At 41.5% G+C, this 26,682-nt stretch overlaps 1 protein-coding gene across 2 annotated transcripts in view; it reads left to right on the top strand.

The window, feature by feature from the left end:
* The window catches only part of ptprea (protein tyrosine phosphatase receptor type Ea), an 88,058-nt gene that overhangs the window by 40,238 nt on the left and 21,138 nt on the right, over positions 1 to 26,682 (top strand). For both annotated transcript variants that reach the window (XM_021322229.2, XM_021322216.2), the window contains exon 2: positions 1,878 to 2,118. The gene's annotated coding sequence lies outside the window, so the exon portion shown is untranslated. The remainder of the gene's footprint in view (positions 1 to 1,877; positions 2,119 to 26,682) is intronic.

Below are 26,682 nucleotides of genomic sequence, written 5' to 3'. Positions count from 1 at the left end.
TGTGGGCTGCTTGGCCTTTCCAGGGAGATGAACTGTGATCTGTGTCCCCATTTCGTCGCCCTTCCTCCTTCTCCTCCTCCCCCTCTTACCCTCCTTTTTTGCTACCCCATGCTTCAGCAAAGAGTTTATTTATTAGATGACACCAAACTGCTACCTCTGCTGCAGTTAATGCACCATGTTTGTACCAGTATTTTATTGTATGGATGGACTAAAAAAATCATGGATTTAAAAAAAAAACATGCTGGCAAATAGAGAAGAGGAGGCGTTATAATAAATTATGTTGCAACTCTGGCAGATTTATGAACCGGAGGAGCTCTGTTTTTCTGTGTTTTTTTGCTGGTAGGGCTTCCTGGTTCAGCAAATTATGTCTCTTTTAGAGCGGATTTGGAGGACTGATTTATATTCTAGGCATTGCCAAGTGTTACCTCCATTAAAATGATCCCATATTCTTTATTTCTTTCACTTCTCTTGTGCAGTAGCTTCGTTTTGCTCATCTATGTCTTATTATGAATCCACTGTGGCTCCCATAAAAAATTAGACTGTGATAAATCATTTTTTATTTTTTTCTATGTTTGATGTGAGGTATATCCTGCACAACTCAACTACAGCAAGCAAATCTTTTAGGGAGAGAATAGTGATTAAATGAAGGAGCAATAAACAGGGTGCAAACGTCTGCAAACACTTTAGCGAATCGCCTGTTGAAGCACCTTTTATTTCGGTTTCAGCAGTCAGCCCTCATGGGTACAAACCTAACACCAAGTAAATCTATTAAACCGTAAAAATGTACAGCTGTTCGAGTAGGATTTGCTTGACACTCATTTGCATAATAAAGCCATAGTTTGTAGGGAAGTTACAATGGATCAAAACGTCTCCTGTCTGCAAATGTTTTCGTCAAGGAAATGGGCCAAAAAATCCAAACACAGGGTGCAACAATACACATAAAACAAGGTTTAGTGAGTACTTTGGTTTTAAAGTCATAGTTCAAGAGTGAACATACAAAGACAGTTGAACATTTTAAACAACAATGTGATTTTATGAAAATGCTCTGGCATCTGAAAACCTGTCCGGGACAGAACGGATTTGGTTTAATTTGGTCAATTAAAGGGTTAAGAGGGTATGAGCAATTGATTGCTAATTGGATTTTACAGCAGTATAAATGCTACAGAATGGTCAGTGTTTGTCTTGAGTTAGACTATGCCGACGTTTGATCATGAAAATGTTTAAATTACTTTGGATATATAGACATCCCAGATTACAAGTTGTAACTGAACCAAAGAATTGCTCCCGTTATGTAAAAGCCTTCAAGTCTGAAGGACTCCCTTTGAGAAAGTACGGTTGTGTGGTCTCATGTTTGCGGCTGTGCAGACTTGTACAGGTTTGGAGAATTTTTGCAAGCATTTCCAAGTCAAGCTGCAGTTTGTCGTTGGAGAGAAAAGGTGAAACGTGGTTCTATAGAGTACTAGTTTATGCCGGCAGTTTTTTAAACCCCCCCCCCACTAAAAAAAAAAAATACATTTGTTGAGTTTAATCTTTAAGCACAAAAATCCCACACAAGGTGGAAAAAGTTTTGAAACAATTTGTCATGGATTGATATTTTTATCATCACAATATATTTTCTCTCATTGGTGTGTAGATCTACTGCACCTTAAGAGCCTCAGCTTTTTTTTGTAAAGTGTACAGTTCTCCTTTTCTCTGTTCCTCTCTTTACGGTAGCCGTCTTTTCACTGTCTGCTCTTCTGCTTTTTACAAACTGCTCCTCCTCCTCAGAGAAGGAACTACATAGTACCTCACTCCATCCTCAAGCGTCTTTTCATCTCTCTACTGTGCTGTCCTGTTAATTGGCTAACGTGTGCTCTGTCCTTCTTACTCTCTTAAAGGAGGCAAGCATATCTTAAAGGCATCCGGGGCTGTTCCTCAGGAACCCACTCTGGTTCGGACCGGATCAACCTACTGAGACCCACCACCAGATACCGGGATTGTCTCTCTTCAGCCTCTGGCTTCTGGAGATCTTCGCATTGAAGAATAAGAGAGCAATGTGACCCCTGGATCGAATGAGGACCATGGGACCTGCTGCTATGGATCTGAGAGTCAGCACACTCTGAATCAACTCTCATTCAGGTAACGTCAGATTGAACTCTCTTCAAGCATGACAACTCACAGAAATTTTCATTGTAACTACGTTTGAAATCAGCCTTTATGGAGCTTGAATTTAACTCATTTCAGTAATAGTTATAAGGCAAGCTGCTTTTCTCTGTACTGAGAGCTTGTATCACAACTTGACAACATGGTTTCCTTCAGACTGACTTCCTTATTTTGGATATTCATAGCTATGGCCTCATAGACGAAGTTGGCTTGTGAAAAGGGCCGTGAAATAGGAAGTGGGACAGGGCAGTGAATCATTAATGATGATCTAACCCAAGTAACATGGTATAGTAAAAATCAGCTTTGTGAGACATGTTGCCAACAATGAATTGTTCAGATGTGACCCTCAACGAACTTTGAATTTCACTTTAAACTTTAGCTTTCGTTTTCCCTTCTTTGTATTTCAGCTTCAATGTATTTTATGAGCTCCCCTTGAGTCTATACTTTTTTTCTGAATGTTCTTTATAAATTAGTCAGATTGGGTATATAGTGTCGGGAAAAAAATAATTTCAAATCTTGCAATAGATTCTCGGTTTGATTTAGGTCTGGACTTTGACTAGGTCATACTCAGATATGATCCAAATCATACCGTGGTAGTTCTGGCTTTATGTTTAGGGTAATTGTCCTGTTTGGAAGGTGAATCTTTGCAGCCTCCAACAGTTTTTCTTCTAAGATTACCCTGCATTTATCTCCATCTTCCCATCAACTGTGACCACATTCCCTGTTCTTGGTGATTAAAAGCATTCCCATTAGGGGTGGGTTAAAATATAAATTCATCATTAGTCCACTGCAATTCACTCTTTTTCCGATCAGTATTGGCTCAGAAAATCCTATGAATCGATTAGTTCCCCTGGCCACTGGGTTCAAGAGCCACAGTTTCGAGTGATTTGGTTGTATGTGTGAAAGCCGGACAATATGATTGTAAATAAAGTTAATAATTTTACTGCAGCATTAATACAGTGGCAGACTGGGAGAACCGGGGATTTTAACCTTGTAGATCTTGTCTTGATCTGCAACAAGCTCTGTAGCTCCCCGATGCCTCAAACTCCCTCTTTTCTCTACTTCTCCTCCGCTCTGGACAGACTCAGCTCACCGTGCGGCAGCAGAGTGGACCTGTACAGGGCCGACCGGCAGACACTATCAATATCAGAGAAAACCTGTCCCGTTACGCCCGACCAACGAAAACAAAAACTTTCTGTGGCCCTTATAACTCAGCAGCTACGATTCAAAAAGCCTTGTCCCTGATAGACCTCCCAGTTTGTCCATTGCATTTAACAGAGAGAGATGCCCGGTGCTGAGGCTCTAACTCATGTCATGTCATGTCATGAGCAGCATTTAATAGGTCCGCATTAAATGTGAAGTGACGCTGAAAGGGATCAAAAAAGCCTTCCAGCAAAGTGCAGCAACACTTTGAAACCTTTCTGATTTCCACTAAAGATTAACTTTAGACAGATATCTATCTGTCTCTCTCTCTCTCTCTCTATCTGTCTCTCTCTCTCTCTCTCTCTCTCTCTCTCTCTCTCTCTCTCTCTCTCTCTCTATATATATATATATATATATATATATATATATATATATATATATATATATATATATATATATATATATATATATATATATATATATATTAGGGCTGGGCAAGTTAACGCGTTAATTTCGCGTTAACTCATTAGACTATTAACGGCGATATTTTCTTTAACGCGCGTTAACGCATGTTGGTCACATGCTTTTATTTTGTGAAGGTCTGTTGCTGCGGTGTAGGGGTTTGAATCAGAACAGTAGGTGGCGATAATGCGCCAATAACCTCGCTGTCAGCCCAGCCTCAGATTCAAAGAGGAAGAAAGGTGCTGGCCGGAAAAAAACACAGCTGACATGCGGAAGGCGGTGTTTCCCGCAGGTACCGCGAGCGAGCTTAGGCGAGGCGGTGAGTTGGCGGCCGGAACAAGTTTTGTGCGGAGCGGAGCGGGGGGTGTCTGCTTAGACGCCGTCGGTGAAGTCGCTTCTCGTTTCAAAGTATCCATGTATTTTTGCCTGTTTTCCCCCTGCCATTCACTATATGCGCGCGAGAAAGCAACAACAAAAAACCGCGTGTCAACGTCAAATAAACGCAAGCATATCGAGTTAGCAAGCATTTCAGTTTAAAGTTCTTCCAGCATGGAATATGACAGAAACAAGTTAGTTGGAACCACTGCCAAGTTAAACTTTGGTATTGAACATAAAATGATAATGCTGGTCCCTGCTGTTACCTCAGAAATTGCCTGTTTTTGGTAGATTTTTTCCCCATAAAGAGAATTCCCTGTCAGTGGCAATAAGCTTTAATTTATTATTATTGCTATTTTTTGTTTTACATGTTTAAGTTGAGCTTTACACTAAATATGTGTTACTGATAAGTGCTACAAATGTTACAACACTTTTGTTCATATGGCAGCAGAACATTAAAATAAAAGTGCTCTTTACACTACTTTTGAATTCATTCTTGGAGTTTGTAATACAATGCGATTAATCGCGATTAATCGCGATTAATCAGTGCGATTAATCGCGATTAAATATTTTAATCGTTGCCCAGCCCTAATATATATATATATATATATATATATATATATATATATATATATATATATATATATATGAAGTAGAATAATTTAGGTTTACATGGAACTTTGCTTCTATGTAATACAGCACTGTCCTATTCCTCAGAAATATTAGTGTATGTACTGAAATACTGTGGTTGTTCATAAATAAATAGATGAATATAGAAAATGTATTGACAGGTACTCTAAAAAAATGGTGTAGTTCTACTTAAATCTATATCAAAACATTTATTTCAATGTTAAATTGAAACGATGTTGAACGAATCGTGGCCCAAAGAATCGTAATCGAATCAAATTGGGAGGATCTTATTATCCCGCCCTAATCCCCATAGCATGATGTTGCCACCACCATGTATCACAGAGGGGAGGGTGTGCGTAACGTGATGTGGAGTGTTAGTTTTCCTTTACACAAAATGTTTAACATCAAGGCCAAAACGTTAAAGCAAAGCTTATGTTAAACTCCTAACGAGACTTTTCTTGCTTAAGTTAATGAATAATTGTTGTCAGATTCTTCCCCCTGAACTGTAGATCTCAACAGCACCTCCAGGATTACTACGGCCTCTTAAGCTGCTTCTCTGATTAATGTTTTCCTCATGTGTCCTGTCAGTTTAGGTCACAATGTCTTGGTAGGTTTGCAGTTGTTCCACAGTCTTTCCATTTTCAGATGATGGATTGAGCAGATATTGTGATTCTGTTTTATAACCTACACCTGCTTTAAACATTTTAAAACTTGTACAGCTTCATTTATTACCTGTCTGCTGTGCTTCCTGGTCCTGATGATGCTGTTTGTTCACTAATGCCCCCTAACAAACCTCTGAGACCTTCACAGAACAGCTCTATTTATACTCAGATGGAATGGCACTAATTTCTTATTTATTAGCTGATTTCTGAAGCCTTAGCTGTCCTAGATTTTGTTGAGGGGCATCAGAGTGACAGGGGAAGAATACAATTCAACTAAACACCTTACTTTTGTGATTTTTTAAATATATAATTTCCTTCCACTTCACAGTTATGTACTACTTTGTTATTGTCTAGAAACTGAAGTCTGTGGCTAGAATATGACAAAACGGGGAAAGGCTCAAGGGTTATGATCACTTTGACAAGATAAAGTGGCTGTTGCTTCGTATTTAAAGATCGGCAGACAGCGGCCTTACTCTGCAGCAGTAAAAACTGCTGCAAGGTTTGAGTCAGGTCCCCATAGACCCATAATCCCAGCTCCTTTTACACTAGAACTGTTGCAACTATCCCAACTAAACTGGCGTCTCAGATGCAGCAAATTGTCGGCTGTCACCAGGAGAACTGCTGAGTTCCTGTCAGCCATGACAGCAGTCCAATTATCAGTAACTTTGCCAATGAGTAAATGAATTATTCAGAGATAATGCTGATGTTGTTGAGGCTTTATTGCAAGTGAAATTAGCTTACATCGTCCAAATTCATGTTGGTGTTCAGCTCTTGACAACATTTTTATTTTTTTATTTTTTGCTGGACCAGATGTTTCGCCTTAAAAGGTAATTAACTAAAAGACTCTTGTAGCAAATTTGGCTGCAAACAATGTGTATCCAGCCATTCCCTAAACTACCCTATATGTTTATGTTGGAGTTTCTTAAATTATGACAGTGTTCCTAAGCAGCCTAGAAAAGTATGAAATTCACTGTAAATTTTATCCATGTCTGGACAAATACAGGAACAAAAGGTATATCAGGTATAGATAATCATTTATTTCCATAATGTCCCTGTTCCACTTCAGGTCTTTGTTTCAGGCAAACTTTTCCACATCATATAGTTTAGAAAACTACTGGCAAATTCTTTGTGTTATCTGTTCATATATGAGACCATCCTTCAATCCATACCTGTGTCCATTAATTAGTCAGTTTCTTTACACTGTTTTTTTCAGGTGTTTGCGTCCTGACTTACTTAGAAATAAGCCCTAAAGTCATTGGTAATTGTTTTGCATTCATGCTTTAAAAATGGTCAAACAATAGACTGGGATTTTAAAACAGATACTGAGTTCATAATTTAAATAGAGAGAGGTCGTAGGGCGAGAGTGGCCATGAATTACAAACCTCAGATTTTTGCTCATAAACGTTTGTTGTGACTTATAAACAGCTGCATTGCATAAATGTGTCACTGTCAGTAATTTAATTTTCCTTGACGAAATGAAACCATTTTAGAACGATATTGCTGGGCACAGCAGTTTCCAAAGCTTTTCTACATGGTATACGTACATACAGTTATAGCTCAATAAAATCAATCTAAATTAGATAGTGAATGTCATTACATGACATTTATTACACATATATGTTTTTGCCGTTTATTTCTGTTATTGATTATGGCTTACAGCTAATGAGAACCCAAAGCTCAGTTTTTTTTAAAAAAAAGTGAATATTGCTGTGCACAATACCATTAGAAAATAATAATATATTAAAGTTTACACAATCATGGGGAGGAACGTTAATGTGACAGCAGTAAGGCATTTTTGTATAGCGGTACTAATTTGGTACCAGGGTACTGCAGCATTTAAAGGAGGAGGAGGAGAACCGTTCTAATGCATGTCCACATTTCAAAGGAATCACACATGTGCAAAGCTGCCGCTGATCCTGCCCTGGTCTACAAAGCGGGGTGTTAATATAACAATTTTTTTCACTGAACCGTTGTTGCTCTAAAATAAATCTGTGCTTGAAGAGAGAGAGGGCAGTCTTTCTCCTGCGTTAAAACGCTTGGCTCAGACTGCATGTGCAGTTTGTGTGAGCTGATCACGTCACGGCAGCTCCTGATAACAATCGAAGCTTTCCACTCATTACAGAAGCTTTTTTTCTGGTAAAATCACAACTTTACTCTCATCTCATCGCCGCTTTCTTCTGGAAATAATATGACTTTGATCTCCTAATTAAAAATGGTCTAAGTACGGCCCGATCTATGCAGTTTTGACTCAGCAATGATATTTTTTGTGTTCTCTTTTTATTTGAAAATGTATCGAAATACACGTTGATACCGGTACCGATACCAAAACGTTGGTACCGTGACAACACTAGACAGCAGACATTTATTGACATTAAGTGTTGTGTTTAAGCATATTAAAGGATAGTTTAGTGGATGGAAGAAGTGTGGTTCATAGCACTGCAAGAGCAATGCCCTTTTACAAATTAAACCATGTTTTGCATTTTATATGGAAATCCAAATTCAAATTGATGGAGGTCTAGTGCAGTCAACGATGATTTAGAAAACCTCTTGACATTGCTCCACGGTGTTTAATCAAGTCCAAAGTCAGAACAGTCGTCTACCAGGAAATTTTAAAGCACTTTATGATTCCCTCTGCTGACAAGCATTATTCACCATAAAGCTTGTTAATTCCATTCCAACAAGCCTTCCCATCTGTCCACGCTATAAAAAGTACCAATACCAGCTTTAATGAACATGATATCACTGTGTTCGATATACCAGCACACTCGTATGACCTAAACCTTAGGTTAACACCTAATTTTCTATAGGTAATCCCTACAAATATATTATCACAGCTAATCGTATGCTGTAATTTTTAATACGATAATCCACCTATAGAAACTTTATTTCTCAGCACTGACCAAAACCATGAATTTGAATCACAAACCTAAAACCCACTGTGGGTCTTTAAAGGGATAAGACAGAAATTCTCCTATACTTAAAATCTGCTTCTTTAGTGTGCAGTGTGTGTGTGACCAGGAAAGTAGGACTAAAGGAAAGTATAGATGGGAGCATGGAAAACCAAAGCAGTAGCTGCAATATAAGAGAAGAGGGAAAATACTTTGTTGTGTGTTAAACTATGTGGCTAAGTCATCGTTGCCCAGCTGTGTCTGCATCTATCATATCCAGTTTGTTCATCTGGACCGTGTGGCTGCCTCTTGCTCCCATTTCCCTTCTGGAGTGGAGCGGCGCAGGAAGGCCGGCTGCAGAGGAAAGGAAACGGTCTGCATCGAACGGCAGATGGAGGACAGCATGTGCTTACGCGGCAGAAACGCGCACATAAATATATCCATCCATCCATCCATCCATTTTCCAAACCGCTTCTCCCTCATGGGGTTGCGGGGGGTGCTGGTGCCTATCTCCAGCGTTCACTGGGCGAGAGGCGGGGTACACCCTGGACAGGTCGCCAGTCTGTCGCAGGGCAACACAGAGAGACAAACAGGACAAACAACCATTCACACACACCTAAGGACAATTTGGAGAAGCCAATTAACCTAACAGTCATGTTTTTGGACTGTGGGAGGAAGCTGGAGTACCCGGAGAGAACCCACACATGCACAGGGAGAACATGCAAACTCCATGCAGAAAGGCCCAGTGGTGTACTCGAACCCAGGACCTTCTTGCTGCAAGGCAACAGTGCTACCCACTGCGCCACTGTGCAGCCCACATAAATATAAAAGAGCTAAAAGGCTGCTCAATCCTTCAGATGGCATATTTTATGGAGAGTGTGACCCAGATCATAATCTGCAAATTTCAGCTGTGGGGAATTTTGAACACTCATAAATAAAGATGGAGAACATTTTGGCCTCTTATACCCATATTCAACGGTTCTATAATGGCAGCAACACCTTACATTGTTTAGATTTTCTTGATATGCTGACTTTGCCGCATCGATTCTTAAGAGTACACTGCATCTTGATAAGTTAATAGTTTTTACTGAGCTCTAAGAATTTTTGGAAAAATAAAAAGATTTTTGTTCCACCCTGGTGGCATTCATCTAAACATTTTCCGTTCCGTTTTCAGCCTTCAAATTTCATACCGACTCTGGACTGCTAACAATACTTGCGTCCCATCATCTCAGGGCTTTGACTTTAAACCAATCTGTCATGATATGCTCTACAAAGAGATTGCAATCTTTTTATAACTGGCACTTCACATGCCTGATTTTATAATTAGTTTGTAAAGTTAAATCATTTCCGATCACAGGCTTTCCTGATTGTCAGTGGTGTGCTTCAGGGTTTTGTTTTAGGCCCCTCCGGTTTTACATCTATCGTCTAACTTTAGGTCACATTTTTTGAAAACATGGCATACATTTTCATCCTATACTGAAAATAGCCAGAATTATCTGTCAAAATAAGCCTTGCAAAAGTTGTGCCAGTAATCAAAATGATCATTAAATTTTGATTTTGATCACGAGGCGTAATCTTCAAAGTCTTTTTTTATTGTTATTGTTTGTGGCAAATTCCTTTTTGCAAGTATTATGACCCAACCCAGCAAGGGGAGGAAAAGGCGAAGTAACATAAAAGTCCAAAAAATAATTTGTGGGAAAAAAACTTTGTCATGACATAAAAGTGACCAAAACAAAACATTGGTACTGAACTGCAGCTTTAAGTTAAACAGGAAGGTACAAAATAAGCTGCTTCAAGCATCAAGGAAAACCTTGTTGTTTTTGTGGCAATCAGCAAAAACAATACAACGAGGATTAACAAACAACGGCAACAGTTTCAAACAAATCACAGCAAAAGCAAAACAAGCTATGCCAAAAAAAAATTTCCCTAACAAACAACAAAGAGAAGCACAAGCAGGAATGGCGAGCTGCTCAGGTTGACAGTGCGTTCCATTTGTCTTCGGTAGTCAGGATTCACGACCTCCGGGTTAGTCAGTCATACAGGTGCAATCTGTCAGTGTTCATCAGACAGGATGTTTCAGCTCTGTTTATTTGCACAAATTACCTTCTAGAACAGCGTTATTGTCATTGTTACTGATTTAACGACAGTGCAAGCGTTCTGTTTTTTTCCTACTGTCTGACGGAGGGATACTGGAACGCAGAAAGGCGGAGATGATTGAATCTGCGAGTCGGGAGTTCCGATCTCCGAGGCAAAACGAACGCACCATTCATCACAGCCGCCCTTAGCGACAGGTGTGCAGAGTTTATGTAAGCTGGTCTGGTCTGGGATTGGAGGAGCAGAATATTGAACAGTACTGTGTGAGTTCCGGGGGACATCCAGCAGGAGGATCTCTGCACTGCCAAACAGACAACAATGGGGAAATGGGGAAATTCCACTGGTCCAGCCGGCCGATCGGCAGTCTGTCAACAAAGTTATACAAACAAAACAAAAAACATGCACATATGACCGCTGGCCATAACAGCAGGTTTGTTCTTAAAGTGCGTTCACACCGAATGCGATTTTGGCAACAAAGTTGCCACATTTGCGTGCTGTCGCTCGCCTGACATATCGGCAGCAATTCACACAGACAAGCCAGAAATACTGTTGTACAATGGTGCTACCTAGTGATGCTTTCACTTACCTGCCACTCCAGCCTCCTCACTCACTCTTCTCCAGGCCTGGTCCCTTCTGGACTTGTCTCTGTAGTAATAATTGGTTGAGTCATACAACTCAGGCTGACCGCAGACCGCCACTATCTGCTTGTCTTCCATGCTGAATGAAAACAGCTTCGTCCCCGCTGCAGTTCATTAACCCATGTCACAGCCACATGCAGGTCCTGAATGGTTGTTGCAACGCGACAAGACGCAAAAGTTCATATTTTTCAACCCTAGCGACTGTCGCTTCGCATCCATCGCAGGTGTTGCGTCGCTCTGGCCTCGCTTTAATCACTAAAATCATGCATGTTGCATCGCTCCTGTGTTACACCTGTACATAGGGGTAACATATAAATCACCCTCTGAGGCTGCCACATTCACGTTCGGTATGAACGCACCCTTACATTGTTATGGAGGGGAGACTGCAGCATTACCAGCGCATAGTATATGACTTTATGTACGGTTGGTACTAAACAACCCGCGGTATACGGCTCTTTTTTGTAGCTGAGAAAAGTCTGAAAGACAGCAGAAAACTCAATCAAAACTTCAAAGGTGTGAACAGGAAACGAAGAAAAACAAAATAAGTAGAGTTGGTTTGTTTATGTGGGAACTTTTATGATTTAAAGAGACAGACACAGATTAAAAACACATGATGTGCAGGATTTGTTATTTGGTCATGTCTGCACCACTCAGCAACACAAGTCTGTGAAACTGCCTGAAATTTAAACACGGAACGATCCCTGAGAAACTAATTAGGAAAGCGACTGGAATTTATTGAATGCGTTTGGTCCAAGTTTAATCAAACATATGTAGGAACTTTCAAACGCACACAAAATGGGAGCAGATTTAAATACTTTTTTCTCTTGTTCTTTGTTGTGACAGTTAATGTTCTTATTTATTCATAGCCAATTTTTAGTATTTAGCTTTTCTATTTTTTATGTTTTTTAATAAATGTCCTGTTTAGATTTTGCTTAACCAAAACATGGCTGAAACATCTATCTCTAAAACTGGATCACATACAGACTTAACTCTGACTTGTGTCTAAATGAGGACTCTATGTCGGCTTATTTAGGCCTAATGCTCAGTGGGAGCCTTGTTTTTCTTGAAGCATTGGCAAGGTTGTGCTCCAATAGATGATTTAATAAGATTCTGTATTAAAAGGGCTTGCATGCCATTCCCTAATCTACTTTCATCAAGCATCTTCTGTCAGCCTGATTCCATATTTCAATTTTAGTTCTTACGTTGCATTTTTGGGTTTGATCATGACTTCCTCTCCTAGTCTCTGTCTTGCTTGTTTGGCCAATATGTCAGGTCTTCCCCAATCTGTTTAGCGGAGATTTCTGTGGATGTCGCACTTCCTTTTTGTGTTTTTCCAAGACTCTTTTGACTCCGAAGCAGTCATTTGCTCGTCTTATGGTGTGCATGTGGAGTGAGAGGGCTTTTCTTTTTCATTCATGTAACAAGTCTGCTTAGCAGGGAGGACAATGAGACTCACTGTGGTGCCCATGGTCCCACTGAATGACTCATGTTCCTATTGAAGTCAAACAAAGCCCGAACGACAGGGTTACACAATGTTAATCAACAAAGTGCAGCTCATAATATGCTCAAAGAGAAGACTGAAAAAAAATGTGCTAGGTCAAGGTTTGCGGCCTGGGTTTGTGTGACATAATTACTGGGCTTTCACTTCAGCTCTCCTACAAGGAATGCCTGTGACTGCTGCTGCACCTCCTCCTTGAATCTGAACCGTTCTGCAGAAATAGAGTTGTTTTTGTTTCTCGGTTGTTTCTCCAACCGGCTGTTGCCTCAAGTGTGATAAGGAAGCATAAAGCAGCTTCTTATTCCTAAAGATGAATAAGCGCTACTGTGGAAAGCCGCTTTTGCTATGGCAACTGTAAGCCGTCCAGCATTGAAGTCCTGCTTCTCCTGCAGTCTGGGGGCCTGTCAGGAACCAGAAGACCCACTCCTCAGAGAGAAGGATTTTATAGTCTGTGTCTGCATGAAGCAGACCTGTCTGCAGAGCAGCAGAGGCAGGCTTCTCATCCTCACAGCATGGGCTCTTATCCATTCTGCTCTCTTTTCCTACCCCAGAATCAAGTGGCTTTTTGTTCTCCCACAGTGGTGCTTATCACTCGTTTCTCCACGGCTGCCCTCCCCGCCCCTTCTCTTTGGGAATGAAAGGATATTTTGGGTGATAGATCTTGTCTTCCTCTCCCAAATCCCACAGCACTTTGTTTTCCCCCCAGAGTCAGGTCTGTTTAACCCTCGCTTTAGTGCTGACGCAAAATCGATTTCATGCCAATAAGAGTGAGAGAAAAAAAAAACGTGTGGATTGTCATGATTGTAGGCACTGACACTGCAGTTAATTTAAATTTGCTTGACTGAAGTGGGTTTGTTTGTCCCACATGGTTTCTCAATTGCCTGTTATTTCTGTGCTTGGTAAACATAAGGAAGAGACGTGCATACTTCTTGGTGACAGTGCGGTCTGTTGTGTTGGATTCGGAGAGGATCTTAGTTAGCTGTTGTAGTCTGAGAATTACGTTACTTTCTGGTCTCTTTTTTTATTTTACTGACCGGAAAATTTATTATGGACAGTTCAGAGATGCTATTAGGAGCATTTGAGTGTTTTGTTATTTCAGACATGCATGTATGTGCTGGCTGTAGGGCATTTGCTTAGGCCTATAATGGGAGGGGCTCCTGGATAGTTAAGGCTTCATGAAGGCAAACACTAAGGTCAAACTAAATCAATATCTGCAGGATAGTAGTGTGAGGGAGAGCCTTAATGGGTTTTTCTAGTTAACAAGTTCTGCCATTTGCATGATTTCATACACATGGTGTGTCAGGGTAAGTCCTTATCTTTGATATGGGGATCCAGCTTCTAATCCCGGTTGTATCAGGAAGGGCTTCCAGAGTAAAAACTTTGCCAAGTTTGTGTGAAAGTTGTACTGACTTGCTGTGGTGACCCCTAAATCTCCTAGAGTCTCTAAAAGTAGAATGGGAGGCAGATCCTTTAGTTATCAAGCGCCTCTCCTGTGGAACCAACTCCCAGTTTTGGTCTTGGAGGCAGACACTTTTAAGACTAGGCTTAAAACTTTCCTTTTTGGCAAAGCTTATAATTACAGTGGCTTAGGTTACCCTGATCTATCGCTGTAGTTACTTTTTGTTCTCTGTCATTTTTTTCCTTCATAGTAGGTACACCTGGTCTGGCGTTCTGTTAGCTGTGACATCATCCAGGGGAGACAGATCACCGCTATTACCATATAACGTAGAAAGGATTCCTGGATCAATGTTTGCTTCTGTGCTTTTGTGTCTCTGCTCTGTCTTCTTTAACCCTCAGTCGGTCGAGGCAGATGACCGTTCACACTGAGCCTGGTTCTGCTGGAGGATTTTCCTCCCTGTTAAATGGAAGTTTTCCTCTCCACTGTCATTACATGCATGCTCAGTATGAGGGATTGCTGCAAAGCCAAGGACAATGCAGACGACTGTCCACTATTGCTCTACGCTCTTTCATGAGGAGTGAATGCTGCTTGTCAAGGTTTCCTTAGATAGGAAACTTTTTGACCAATCTGTATGATTTGATTAAATTTGACTTTGCAAAGTGCCTTCAGATGACATATGTTGTGAATTGGCGCTATATAAATAAAATTGAATTGAATTAAATAGGGTAGCAGTTAAAAAGACTTACTCAGACCTGTTGCAGCATTGCAAACGCTTGGCTTTTCACAGTCGATATTGTCTTTGTAATATTCAGGAATAATATTGCGTTGCCACATTTGCTGTCGTGCAGCCCTGGTTTCAATGTTTGCAACAAATTCTAAATAAAAGACTAAGGTGTAAGGTAGTGAGAGAGGATGTTGAATTTCTCAATAAATGTAGCAGGAAGAGCTTTTATTTTCTAGAGCCAGAAGTGTCTTTGTAATGACCTTGGCTTAACCGTAAGAGACACATGACAGCGCCGAGTTTATTTGGGTGTGAGAGCACCTGAAGCCTTTGTACAGAGTTGAATTTTAGAGGTTGAACTCTTTGCAGCTGGAAGGCTCCCTTTGTCTGGCTGTCATTGCGGTCTAATCCATCTGAGCTGCAGTCCTCAGAGAAAATGCTATAAATGTCAAATGCCATAAAAAGCTACGATATGTCTTCAAAGTGAAGTATGTGCCATCTTAGAGGTCTGCAACCTGCAGCTCTGGAGGATCTTGTGGCTCTAAAGCGCCTTCGTTGTGGCTCTTAACTGCTTTGGTCAAAAATGAGAAGTAACTGAGCAATGTTTCTAATTATAAAGCTGAATAAAGTGGCTTATTTTATCAGTTTCGGATATCTCTGTATCAAATTTTCTCAACAGAGCTAAAATGGTGGTGCACTGAATTGTTTTTGTTGTTGTTGTGTGTTTTTTTTAGTTTCCTCGCTTTTTTGTTATTTGTTCGCAAACAGCATTTTAATATTCCAAAAATGCACAGTAAAACAAACACATTTGTCTTCCTTTTTCCTTTATTTCTAAGCCAACAAATAAGAATTAATCATACAACAAGCTTCTTCCTATGTTATGTGTTCAGAACAAACTGAAACATTACGACTCTGGACAAAATTAACCTGTAAAGGCACAAGGCAGAATTGTCTCTTTGGGTAGTAAAGGTTGCTGACCCCTTGGCTATCTAGTTGCTGTCAGAATGTGACTTTTTCAGCTGAAATAAGTCCAAGCAATTACCACACGCTGTTATATCCATGTTTCGGATAATTATTTTTGAAATAAGGAAGGAAATCCTTTCTGCTTAGCTCGGTTGTGTTTATAGACATTGGGTCACAAACTGCTTACGTCCAGCTGGGTGACAACAAGCTTTGAAAAATATTTGGTGCACCACAGTAACGGACGAGGACAGAGGCCTCCGATCATCGGTTGCATGCTCTACTCCTGCGCCGCCACCATGCCCCACACTTTTTAAAAACATATTTTAAAACCCTGTGTTAGAAATTCTCATTATTTTTATCCAGCAGTTTTATTTATTTATTGTTATTCCACAGTGGTTCAAGCACTTCTGGCCGTTTACTTTAAATCATGTATCAGATATTAATAAAAACCATCCAGATGCACCAATTATGATCATCCACGGTTTTAAATTCTCTACATCGCCTCCTCTGCAGAAGTTAACTAGGTTAAATAAAAGTCACCTCTGCGTCATTGAAAGCTGGCCTCATGTTAATATTACCTACACAGGCCATTAATCTCTTTGTAACACGTCTTTCAGATCAAGTGATGCATGACATTATTTCTGGGACTGAAACGTATGCGCGTGCAGTAAATTATGCTGTTGTCATTTGTCCTGCAAAATGGGTTCAATCACACTGTAATTTTGGCAAGAAAATTCAATCCCCCATTTATTAAAGCCAGGTGTAACATATGCTTAGAGCTGAAACAACTGGTTTTCTCACACACACATGCAACAATATGCTTATTTCTCCAAATGTCCTCCTAATTGAGCAGTAAGCGTGACCTTGCTGACAGACTTTAGGGATTTCTCTGTATGTTCATCCTCTTTTAGCCCCGTCACTCCCAGCGTCTTCATCCAGCGTCTCTTCTCGTAGCGAAGCGCGGTGTAATGTGGCGGACGATAATGAGAAGTGTCACAGCCCCGGCTTGGTCATTTTAAACCAAGCTGCCACGCATTAGCCCAGCTATCGATGGCTCTGAATCCGCCTCATAATTGCTCCAGCTCAGAATAATTGAAAAAAAGGGGGCGAGGTAAATCCCAGAAGTGTCAGGGAGACGGGGGGAAGATGGATGGGAGGACATGATGAGACCCCTAACAGGACAGAGGGTCTCTGGTTCCCCCCCTCACACCCGAATATTTCTCCCGCTGCATGCCTCTTTGGTGCGTCCATGTTTAGGTGAAAACAGACTAAATTAGACTGCTCGTTTTTTTTTTTCAAGCGTCAGAGAAGAGCTGCGATTTTCATGCCTTCCCTGTATGAAGTGTGAACCTACCTTCTTTATACAACAAAAACTAAGGATATTAAGCTACGTGTTAATAAGAGCAGCCCGAAATGTTATGACTGGAATATTTTAAGAGGATTACGACTAATCGCGTGTCATTTTGTGCTCTATTTTAACTAATACGCTGCAGATAAAAGCTGTTTTTGCAGTAAGCACTGCTCTAATGGCTTTCAGGGTCACACAGACGCTGCCACATTTCAGTCAAAGTGACGTTACGGCAGCCCCGCAGCCAACCCAGATTTCTCTTTCATATTTCGCTCTGTAAATACTCCCCCTGCATTTATACGGAACGGCGGCCTACAGAACACAAGGCCAAATTTATTTCTGGCTTTGATCTCCAGGGGAGATGCTTTATTTGTTCACACAGAGGTGGAGGGCTGACACTGTGGAGCGGTAGCTAGCTGGTCTCTGAGGTCATTACCACTGCCACAGCGTCTCAGCGCCCTGGGAAGGAGGCACGAATTGATTAATGACAATGCTGGTAGCATGGGGGGGGGGGGGGGGGGGGGGGGGGCAGTTTCTGTGGTTGTTGTTGAGAAATGCTGCTCTGGATAGCGTGAAACACTGCAAAGCCTGACCGCTATGGCTAATGGCAGGTAAAAGGTTGAAGTATCTACTGTGAGTCTTTAGTCAAATTCAGACTAAAATGGGAGCATCAGACAGTTTTGTGATGAAATTGATGGATTTGCACAGGTTAACCAATGTGTAACTGTAAGCTTGTCTGGCTGAGGTTATGCTCATTACTTTAGATAGAAAAAAAAAACTATTTCTTTTGTTTATTCCGAATGTTATCTTCATAAAGAGCATTTTTTTTTGGATTGGAGAGGTTATGATGGAGGATTTGTTGTTGAGCATTAAATATAAAGGGTTTTCTTTTTAGCTTTACAGTGAAGTGTGAACATATGCAGAGACACGCGACTACCTAAAAGAGACAAAACTGTACACACTGCAAGATCTTGGTTTGAGATCCTGCAGTGTGTACAGTTTTGATACTGGTCAGCATCAACCTGTAAGCTAACTAAATCTGGGCGGGTATTCTGCTCTGTTAAGGTACGTTTGAATTAAACGTGAACAAGGCAAATTTTACGGCTTGACCGCTTGCTGCTGGTCGCTCGACAGTTCGCCTTTCTCTCGCAAACAATCTGCGTTTGCAGCCATTTTCCCCCCAGTCCGCTTCACCACATCTTCAAATAAAAGGAGCGTTGTCTATCCGCTTGCCGGATCATCATTTTCACATCATTTTCAAAAATTAAATCGGTTGACACAAACACTTTTATTTCATGAGCAATACATTGGATGACAACTTTTACCTGTGTAAAGCTTAAAATAAAGTAGTTGTACTCTTGAGTGCAATCTTTGGCGGCTCTACCCAGCTCTGTTAACGGATAGAAGAGTGTAGGAGCAGGCAGATTAGTGGGTGGATGGGTACTGCTTGTAAACAATAGGGCAGGGAATAACTTCTGGAAAAAAAAAAAAAAATTGTTGACCGTACTACTCCAGAGATGGAGGAAGACTTTTCCACACTGCGAAGGAACCACGATTTGAAATGTTTGACTTGGTTTTATTTGTTATAATTTCACATTTATTTTTACACACGGAAGATGTTATTTGTTGATTTTGGTTTCTGTACCCTTCTGTTTTGGACAAAACGTCAGTGGTTTACTCTTGACACTGTATTATGATCACACTCTCGACTGTTTCAGATAAGTTGGAGTGTGTTTATATGGAAAGGTCGGAATCTTCGGGATTAAGCTTTTGAAAAAAATCGGAAACTTGGAATTGTTTTGTGTTGGGGGGAAAAAAAATAAAAAATTATACTCAAGGTTTCAAAAATTCTCTCCCTGAAACTAAAAGTTGCCTTTAATGATCAGATTATATTGGCAGAACATTAAAGCTCTCCTCTGTCTGACTCGACTGTTTGTAGATCAACCTGACATTGGATTCTGCTCGTTGGCTACTTTCCTTTTCCTCAAAGATGCTCGGAGCAATCCGCAGTATCCACAAAGTTTAGGGATCACTTTACACATAATTCCCACTGCGTGTTCTGCCTGTGTGTGTGTGTGTGTGTGTTGGGCGGCAGGGTGCTTGGGTAGAGGGGATAAAATAAAGCACGTAGACACAGCCAGAGCATCACAGTAGGTTGAGCTGACCTTTCATTCCAACACAATCTAGCTACCAAAGCCAGCTGCTCCCTCCTCAGCTTATGCAACAAGCTTATGCATCACAGACTATGGTTTGTATTATACTGACACACTAAAGCCAATCATGTTACATTAACCTAATTGTTCTGGGGGTGTCATAATCTGAAATGTTGTCAAAGGTATGTACAACCATCCTTTGATCGACTGCCTAAACAGTAAATCCCACTTTTCCTGCTGGTTCTGTCTTAGTTCCAGTTCATGCGAACCTCCCCTGCAGTTTATCCCCTCCTCAGAAGTGGAAGGTTTTAGTTTTGCTGTTCATCAATGGAGATTTTTACCGTAATTGGTCAATTTATTAAATTTTTATGCCTTTTTTTTCAGTCCTTGTCGGGCATGCATAAAATAAAAAAGGTTCATCTCAATAAAATGGAATCTTTAAAGGAAGAAAATTATGTCCATAATTGAACAAAAAGTGAACATAGTATATAATGTTTTCTTGTTTTTGGCAGTGTGAATATCGCATATACAGAATAATATACAAAATCACAAACAAAACAAGATAAATGTTGGCAGCAAAAAGGAGATTCACTACATTCCGTCTTTTAGGGGTCTTCTGGTAATAGGGGTGATTGATTTGACCACTATGGGACAAAGAACAGTTTTTGTGTCTTTTGGATTTGGTTTTTAAAGTCCTGAATCTTTTACTGGAGTGGAGAAAGAAGAATGCACCCAGGATGGGTGGGGTTTGTTGTGATGGCAGTAGCCTTTTTATTTATTTATTTTTTAGTCTACGTGTGTAATGTCCGTCAAAGAGGGCAGCTGTGATCCAATAACGCGGTCTGCTGAACTCACCGCCCGCTGCAGGTTCCTCCTGTTCTCCTGAGAACAGCCGGAGGACCACACAGTGCTGCAATACACCAGGAGTCCCTCTGTCACTGACCTGTGGAAGTTAGTGTGCAGCTTGTGAGGGAGGAGAACGCTCTTTCACTTCCTGTAGAAGCAGAGTCTTTGTTGGGCTTTTTCCCATTCAAGCCTATTCAAAACATTTGGATGACATTCATGAGACGTAGACCGCAGCTGGTGTGAGAGCTTCATGGGCCACCACGCATAGACACGTCCAGGATGTGGGTTACAACTGACTCGTTACTCGCGTTAAGCCTCTCCAGAACCAGATTACTGAGAAGTATCTTACCAGGGCTTAAGAGGAAAAAAAACAACTGGTCTGACCCTCAGTGATCCAAAGTTAGAGGTGGGTAGTAACTAGTTCTGTTTATTTGTTTAAATAAGTAACTTGTTGAAAAGATTGTTCTAGGAGGAGTGGTTTTATTGCACCTTACTTTTTACATAAATATAATATTTTGAACTCTTGATTTCAGTTTTTTTTTTTTGCCACTTTACCCACCTCTGTCTTAAGGCATCTTTTTAGGAAATTTAAGTTTTATTTGGAAATCAAGGTCCCAGAGTCTGGAAGAACGACGGAGAGCCACAGAATCTGAGTTTTAAAGTCCAGTGGGAAGTTTCCACGGTCAGTGATGATTTGGTTAGCCGAGTCAGTTGCTGGTGTTGATCAACAAGTCAAGTTGTGTTGATGCAGTAAATCATGCAAATTGATCCCAACCAAGTATTAAGTGCATGCTGTAAACACGTTTCAGACTTTACAGCATCAAAGCATTTTTAGTGGATTTAAGTGATTTTCTGAGAAACTGAAGTGTTTCTATGCATTTGCTGTAAGCTGTAATCATCATATATGAGAAATAAAGACTACATACCACACTGTTTTCTATTAATCTGTATTAGTTCCATATTTTTAATTTCTGCAATAAATCAATTTTAATGACATTCTAACTCACTGAGGTTCACCTGTGCGTCTCCTTTCTGTGGAAAGAAATGAAACCGAGAGTATGTAACCTTTCCTTGCTTTTTAACGAACAACACTCTCCTGTGGGAGCTTTAAGCTCAGACAAAAGCCTGACATGACACCCGGTTTTCAGGTTGGCACAGTGTCTCTCTGCTCTGCGCTTTTTTTTTTTTTCCTTCAGGTGCCACGTTGGTGGCAGCGCTGCAGGCCGAGTTACCATGGGAACACATTGAAAGGAACAATAGTGCGCACATTTAAACAACTCTGAGGTGTAAATTAAAATGAATTCAAAACTAACATAATGAACAGTCTGTCCGGGGGGGGCGTGGGGGGATATGGGCTGATTCATCCAAATCTGTTTACGTGGATCATGCTGTCAAACATGTAAAATTTAGATTATGGATGCTGCCCTTAAAGCAGGATCAGCAGGAATAGACGGATTACTTTAGTGCGGCCAGCGCTGAACACCTTGTCCCGCTAGGCTAGATTGCATTAAAAGCAGTTGCACATCTGTGTGAACAGATGGACGCCGCCCCGGCATCAGTCCCTCACTCAAGACTGTGAATGTAGAGCACTGTCCTTTAAACAGCGAGGGTGAAAGTCCGATGCGCCTCCAAGGCTGAGAGAGCCGGGAAACATGGCGTGAAGCCGTGCCGTGTAAATACGCGGCAGAAACACGACGTCTTATCAACAACGACTTGACGGTGTGCTGTTTTAGGGGGAGGTTAAAGAAATCGAAAACGGTAGATACAAAAACACAGGTACTGAGGTGTAAAAACAGATAAAGTGTGCTTTAGTTGCTTTTCATTGCATTTTTCAACCCCGTCACCAATTTACAGCTTTTGCAGAAGTTCTTTGCATTTTGTCACATTTAAAAACAAAACTCAGTGTATTTTAATGGGATTTTATGTGAAAGATCAAGACAGAGTAGTGCTTCATCGTCCAGTGGATGGAAAATTGTAATTTTCAAAAGGTTTTAAAAAAATAAAATCCAGGAAAGTGGGCTGACACTTTGTTTAATCCCCATTAACTCAGACAACCCCCTAATAAAATCCAATGGAGCCGTTTGCATTCAGTATTCACAGAATAGAGTCCACCTGTGGTTAACTTATACCCAGTATAAATCTAGTGGTTCTTTGAGAACAGTAGTGAGTGAATAACATGAAGACCAAGGAACACAGTCAAGGATGAAGTTGTGGGGAGGTTTATCACAGAGTTAGGTTAGAAACGAACATCGAACACCTCACAGCTCTGTGCCATCCATCTGAATCTGCCGCCTAAACTGACAGGCTGGGTAAGGAGAGCATTAATCAGAGAAGCAGCTAAACCATCATAACTCTGGAGGAGCTGCAGAGATCCTCAGCTCAGGTAGAAGAAAGCATAGAGAGGACAACTAATAGCTGTGCATGCCACAATCTGGCCTTTTACGGAAGAGTGGCAAGAAGGAAAGCGTTCATTATAGAAAACCCTTAAAAATCCTGTTTAAATTTTACTACAAGCTAAGTAGGGGGTAGAGAAGCTTCACTTTCCAGCAGGACAATTACCCTAAGCATACAGACAGCTCGACCTGGACATGGATTGGTTTAGAAGAAAGCACATTCAAGGGTTAGAATAGCCCAGTCAGTTCAGACCTAAATCCAACTGAGACTCTGTTTAAGGACTTTAACTCTGATTCTGATATATGCTCTCCAGCTAATCAGAGCTTGGGCTCGCAGCTGTAACTGAAACTAAACATAGTTGGCTGAATGTCCTGTAAATGTCCGCCACACTTTTCAGATATTTTTTTTTTTAACTAAAAGTTGAAAACGATGAATTACTTGCATTGTATTCCCCCGAGTAGGCTATGCGCCGCTTCATGTTGGTCTCTCTGATAATATTACAGTGAAGCTTGTGGTTGTAGCGTGACTAAACTCTGAAAAGGTTCAAGGCGTATAAAGGCACTCTAAAATGAATGAATGTTTAAGATGTTTTTTGTTTCATCAAATCACATTAGAACAGTGGTTCTTAGACTGAAAAAGTTTAACTTATTCGAAGTGTTTTTTTTATTTACTTTTTTATGAAGTTTAATTTATGAGTGAGAAGGTCAGTAACTTCACACTAAGTCTGAACAAAAAAAATTCAACATATTTCCAACTATTTGCTCGCCTGATAGCCTGCAACAACAGTTGCAGTGTACCAACACACACAAAAGGCACATTTGACATTTCTTAACTTACAACTTTGCCTATATTTTTAGACATGATTTTGCACATTTGAGCCAGTATTGCCACAAATATCTATTTTTTCCACTCATTTGCGTCACAGTTAGCCACACTATTGCTTAATCATCTTGCTTGATGAGTGCAAGTCATGATGAGCTGCCATCACAATGACCCAGTGCCTAGCAAAAGAAAAGAGCCACATGGCTCCATGAAAGAAAGTATTAACATATTATCCACAAAATACAGTAAACACGGGCTTTAGACAATATTTTTTTGTTACGCTATTGCAGTGCTTAATATTTGTTTTCTGATGACCTGAAGCTAAATATTAAATTACAAGTGGTTATGTAAAATTATGCAAGGGGGGTCATCTAATTTGTTTGCAAACTAGTGGATTAAAGCAAACACAGCAATAAATTGAACTCCAATTGGTCATTTTCATTCATCAGTTGGACCTCAGGTCTCTAGCCATGAGTTGTTTTGTGGCGATAGGAGTGGCAAACAAGAAGAAATATGGAAGAGATTGCATAAATTTAGAGTTTGCTTCCTGTCATTTGTTTTCTGCCTCGTTTCTTGCGAGGGGGAAAACACCCCATCAGAGTAAACAGACCCGATGGCTCCTAAACATGTTGTATCGCCTGATAACCATCGTTGATACGGTCTGACAGTACAGAGACGGGCGGTGTGGTTTGTCCGAGAGCTGAAGAACAGTCTTATCTGATCTAACTTAACTGTTACAGTCGGGCCACCAAAAGAAGCCACAAGCATATTTCGAGTACTGTTGTGAAGGAGGAGTGCAAACTTTTTTCTTTTAAGCCATCCTGCAGGTGGCAACACCTTGTTGCTCAGCGGCTGAACAGCCCTTTCGCTTCGAGGACTCTGTGCGTCTTCTGTCTGCTTCACACGGTCACGCCCCCCACCCCCAACGTACACCCACAGCCCATTTTTCAGATTCCGCAGTTGATGTATGCGAACGCACAGAGAGAGGGACTGTGTCCACAGAAACGGTCCCCGGCGGACCTGCCGGAGCGGGGGAACGCCACGCTTCCGGTCAGCGGCAAACACAGACGATTTCCCTGCATTATCTTCTAAATGTAACGGCCTTCCTTTCGGATGGCTCAGCTCCCACTTATCAGTGAGACAAAGTTAGAGAACTGACGACGTATCATTATGTTTCTGGGTTGTTGTTTTTTTTGTTTTTTTTTTAAGCCCCGGCAGACAGAAAGAGAAAGCAGGGAAACGCGGAGCAAGAAAAGCACAATGAGAGGAATGTCTCATCCTCCTAAACAAACCACTGGCGGGGAAAAACATTTTGATTTACGACTAGAGTCACAGTGAGTGAGTCAGACCTTTAAACATTGCTTTTTTTTAATACTTGATAAACGGATCAAAACAAGCCTGCCACTTGTCTGACTTTATTTTCTGCTGCTCTCTGGTGAAATGTGATATATCTCCATATGTCCAACATATTGCGTCGTCCGCTGTCAGATGTGCAGGTATTCAGCAAAGTCGGAGTCCTAATCGATGGAGACTGAGCTGTGAGTCACGCAGTGCATGCCTGGTGCTGCGGCGTGTTTGACGTTAGAGTGTACGCTGTGACATAAAGGCCCCTGTTGCACACGCATCGGAATGCGGGGTGGTTGGGTACGATTGCGGCACGAGCAGGGCTCGGATCCAGGGAGGACGGTACGCACCTCCAGACTGTGTCCTGGCTTGTAGATGGTTGCTAGGAGACCGGGGGAAGCCGCGGGTTTTTCTGGTTGCAGCTTGAATGCAACACGTCTGTGGGGCTGTTAGAAGAATAGCCCGTGTATCTCATTCTTTTAGCGGGTAAAGAGCGGTTCCGAGTTTAGGCTCATTCAGCAGCTGCAGTATGTGCACTGCATGCATCTATGTGTTTCATTAGTTTTACTTTTTGAGCTTGAATTTAACTTTTTTTTTTTATACAACTTGAATTTCACATTGTATGTCAGGTTAAATATCCCTATGGATGATATGCACCATGTGAAGATTGCACTGTTTTTTTTTCTTGTTGTTGTCGTGTGATTCTTGTCTGTATAGCCAAGGCCTCGAGTGCTGCAGCCAAGGAGGAAGCTTATAAGTATGTCACAGAGCTAGCTCCATGCTTCACTAACTTCTGTCAAACATACCACTTGGGGGGTGTCTGTCTAGCGGGCCAAGACAATACCCTTCCCCAGTGCTAGTTGCAAATGTCTTCTGCCGGAAAATAAGGACGCCCCAGAACCTCCCCCGAGCTTGGCATCTCACATGACCCATTTTCATTATGGCGCTGGCCTAATGGCTGGTGACTGGCTGCTGAGTGCTAAATGGAGAGAGGACAATGCACAGATGAGAACACGCACAATGCAATGATAGCTGCTGGACTCCAGCTAAAGAGTGACTAATAGTCAAATCTTAGAGTCGTGGCCTGGGCTGGTTAATGTTGGGTAAGGAGAGGCGGAGACCGGATGCCCGGAGTAAAACGGCACAGTTTGGGTGAAAAAGGGATGTAAGTGGATGCTGTGGCATTCTCAGGGAAACTTGGAGGTCAGGCGGCTGTATCGTACCATACCAAAAATGAAACGGGGAGGCGAACGGCCCTGGAGAAGTTGAGCCACACACCTGGACCGTGGGCTGAAATATGACAGGGTGATATTTCCAGAGGTGAGAGGGAGGAATGAGAGTGCCAGGAGGTAAAACCACTTAACCACAAGATTTTGCCAAAGGGCTTGCTGGGAGCGCTCTGCTGCATGCATCATCATAAACACAATCAAAAACGGAATACATAAAAACTCTGTGGATTGTAGCTTGTGTTGTGGAAAGTTTACATCACAAACACTCTTAGCAAAGCCCTGCCTCGAGGATTCACTCTCTCAGCTCAATATCCGCCTCCTCATCCAAGCTTGTGACATTTATAGAGAAAACCTTAACAAGAGGGGGTTGCTAAAGCACAAGGGGAACCGTGGGGGGGCTCATCCCTCATTAGAATTCCCTTATCAGTCTTTTCCATGGAGCGTGGGCTTGACATGGCGGGGTTTATTAATCGCTCCAGGAAATATTATTGACCGGGACCTTCTGCTCTGGCTCTCCCTGCTGCAGTAAGTGCCTCTCTGCTCCGCCGCCCCCGCATTCCTCCGGTCTCCTGCCTGGACGTAATACGGGACGCTGCGGCACAGCGTGGACCCTTCAACAGTGTCTTCATTGACTCTGCGCTTGGCTTGGGCTCTTCTTTTCCACCGCAGCTGCTATGTACGGCTCACACACCTGCAGGTGTGGGGAGAGAGTCGTCAGTCTGCTGTTTCATTAGGTCCGGGAGCAGATCTGTGCTTTGGCCCACTTTGCTCTGGGTCTTGCTTTCAAAGTAAAAGTAACGGGATCGTCACGAGGCTCATCAGTTAATATAGAAATGAGAGGCACTTAAATGTATATGAATGTCCATCCACCTCTGTCCGTCCAACTGCTCATACTTATCCGAGAGTGGGTCGTGGACATCCCTTACCTCAG

Source organism: Fundulus heteroclitus, chromosome 10 (assembly GCF_011125445.2).
Source record: "Fundulus heteroclitus isolate FHET01 chromosome 10, MU-UCD_Fhet_4.1, whole genome shotgun sequence".
Taxonomy (NCBI): Eukaryota; Metazoa; Chordata; class Actinopteri; order Cyprinodontiformes; family Fundulidae; genus Fundulus; species Fundulus heteroclitus.
Note: the sequence above shows the minus strand (reverse complement) of the source record. Positions and strands in the feature narration are given on the sequence as shown.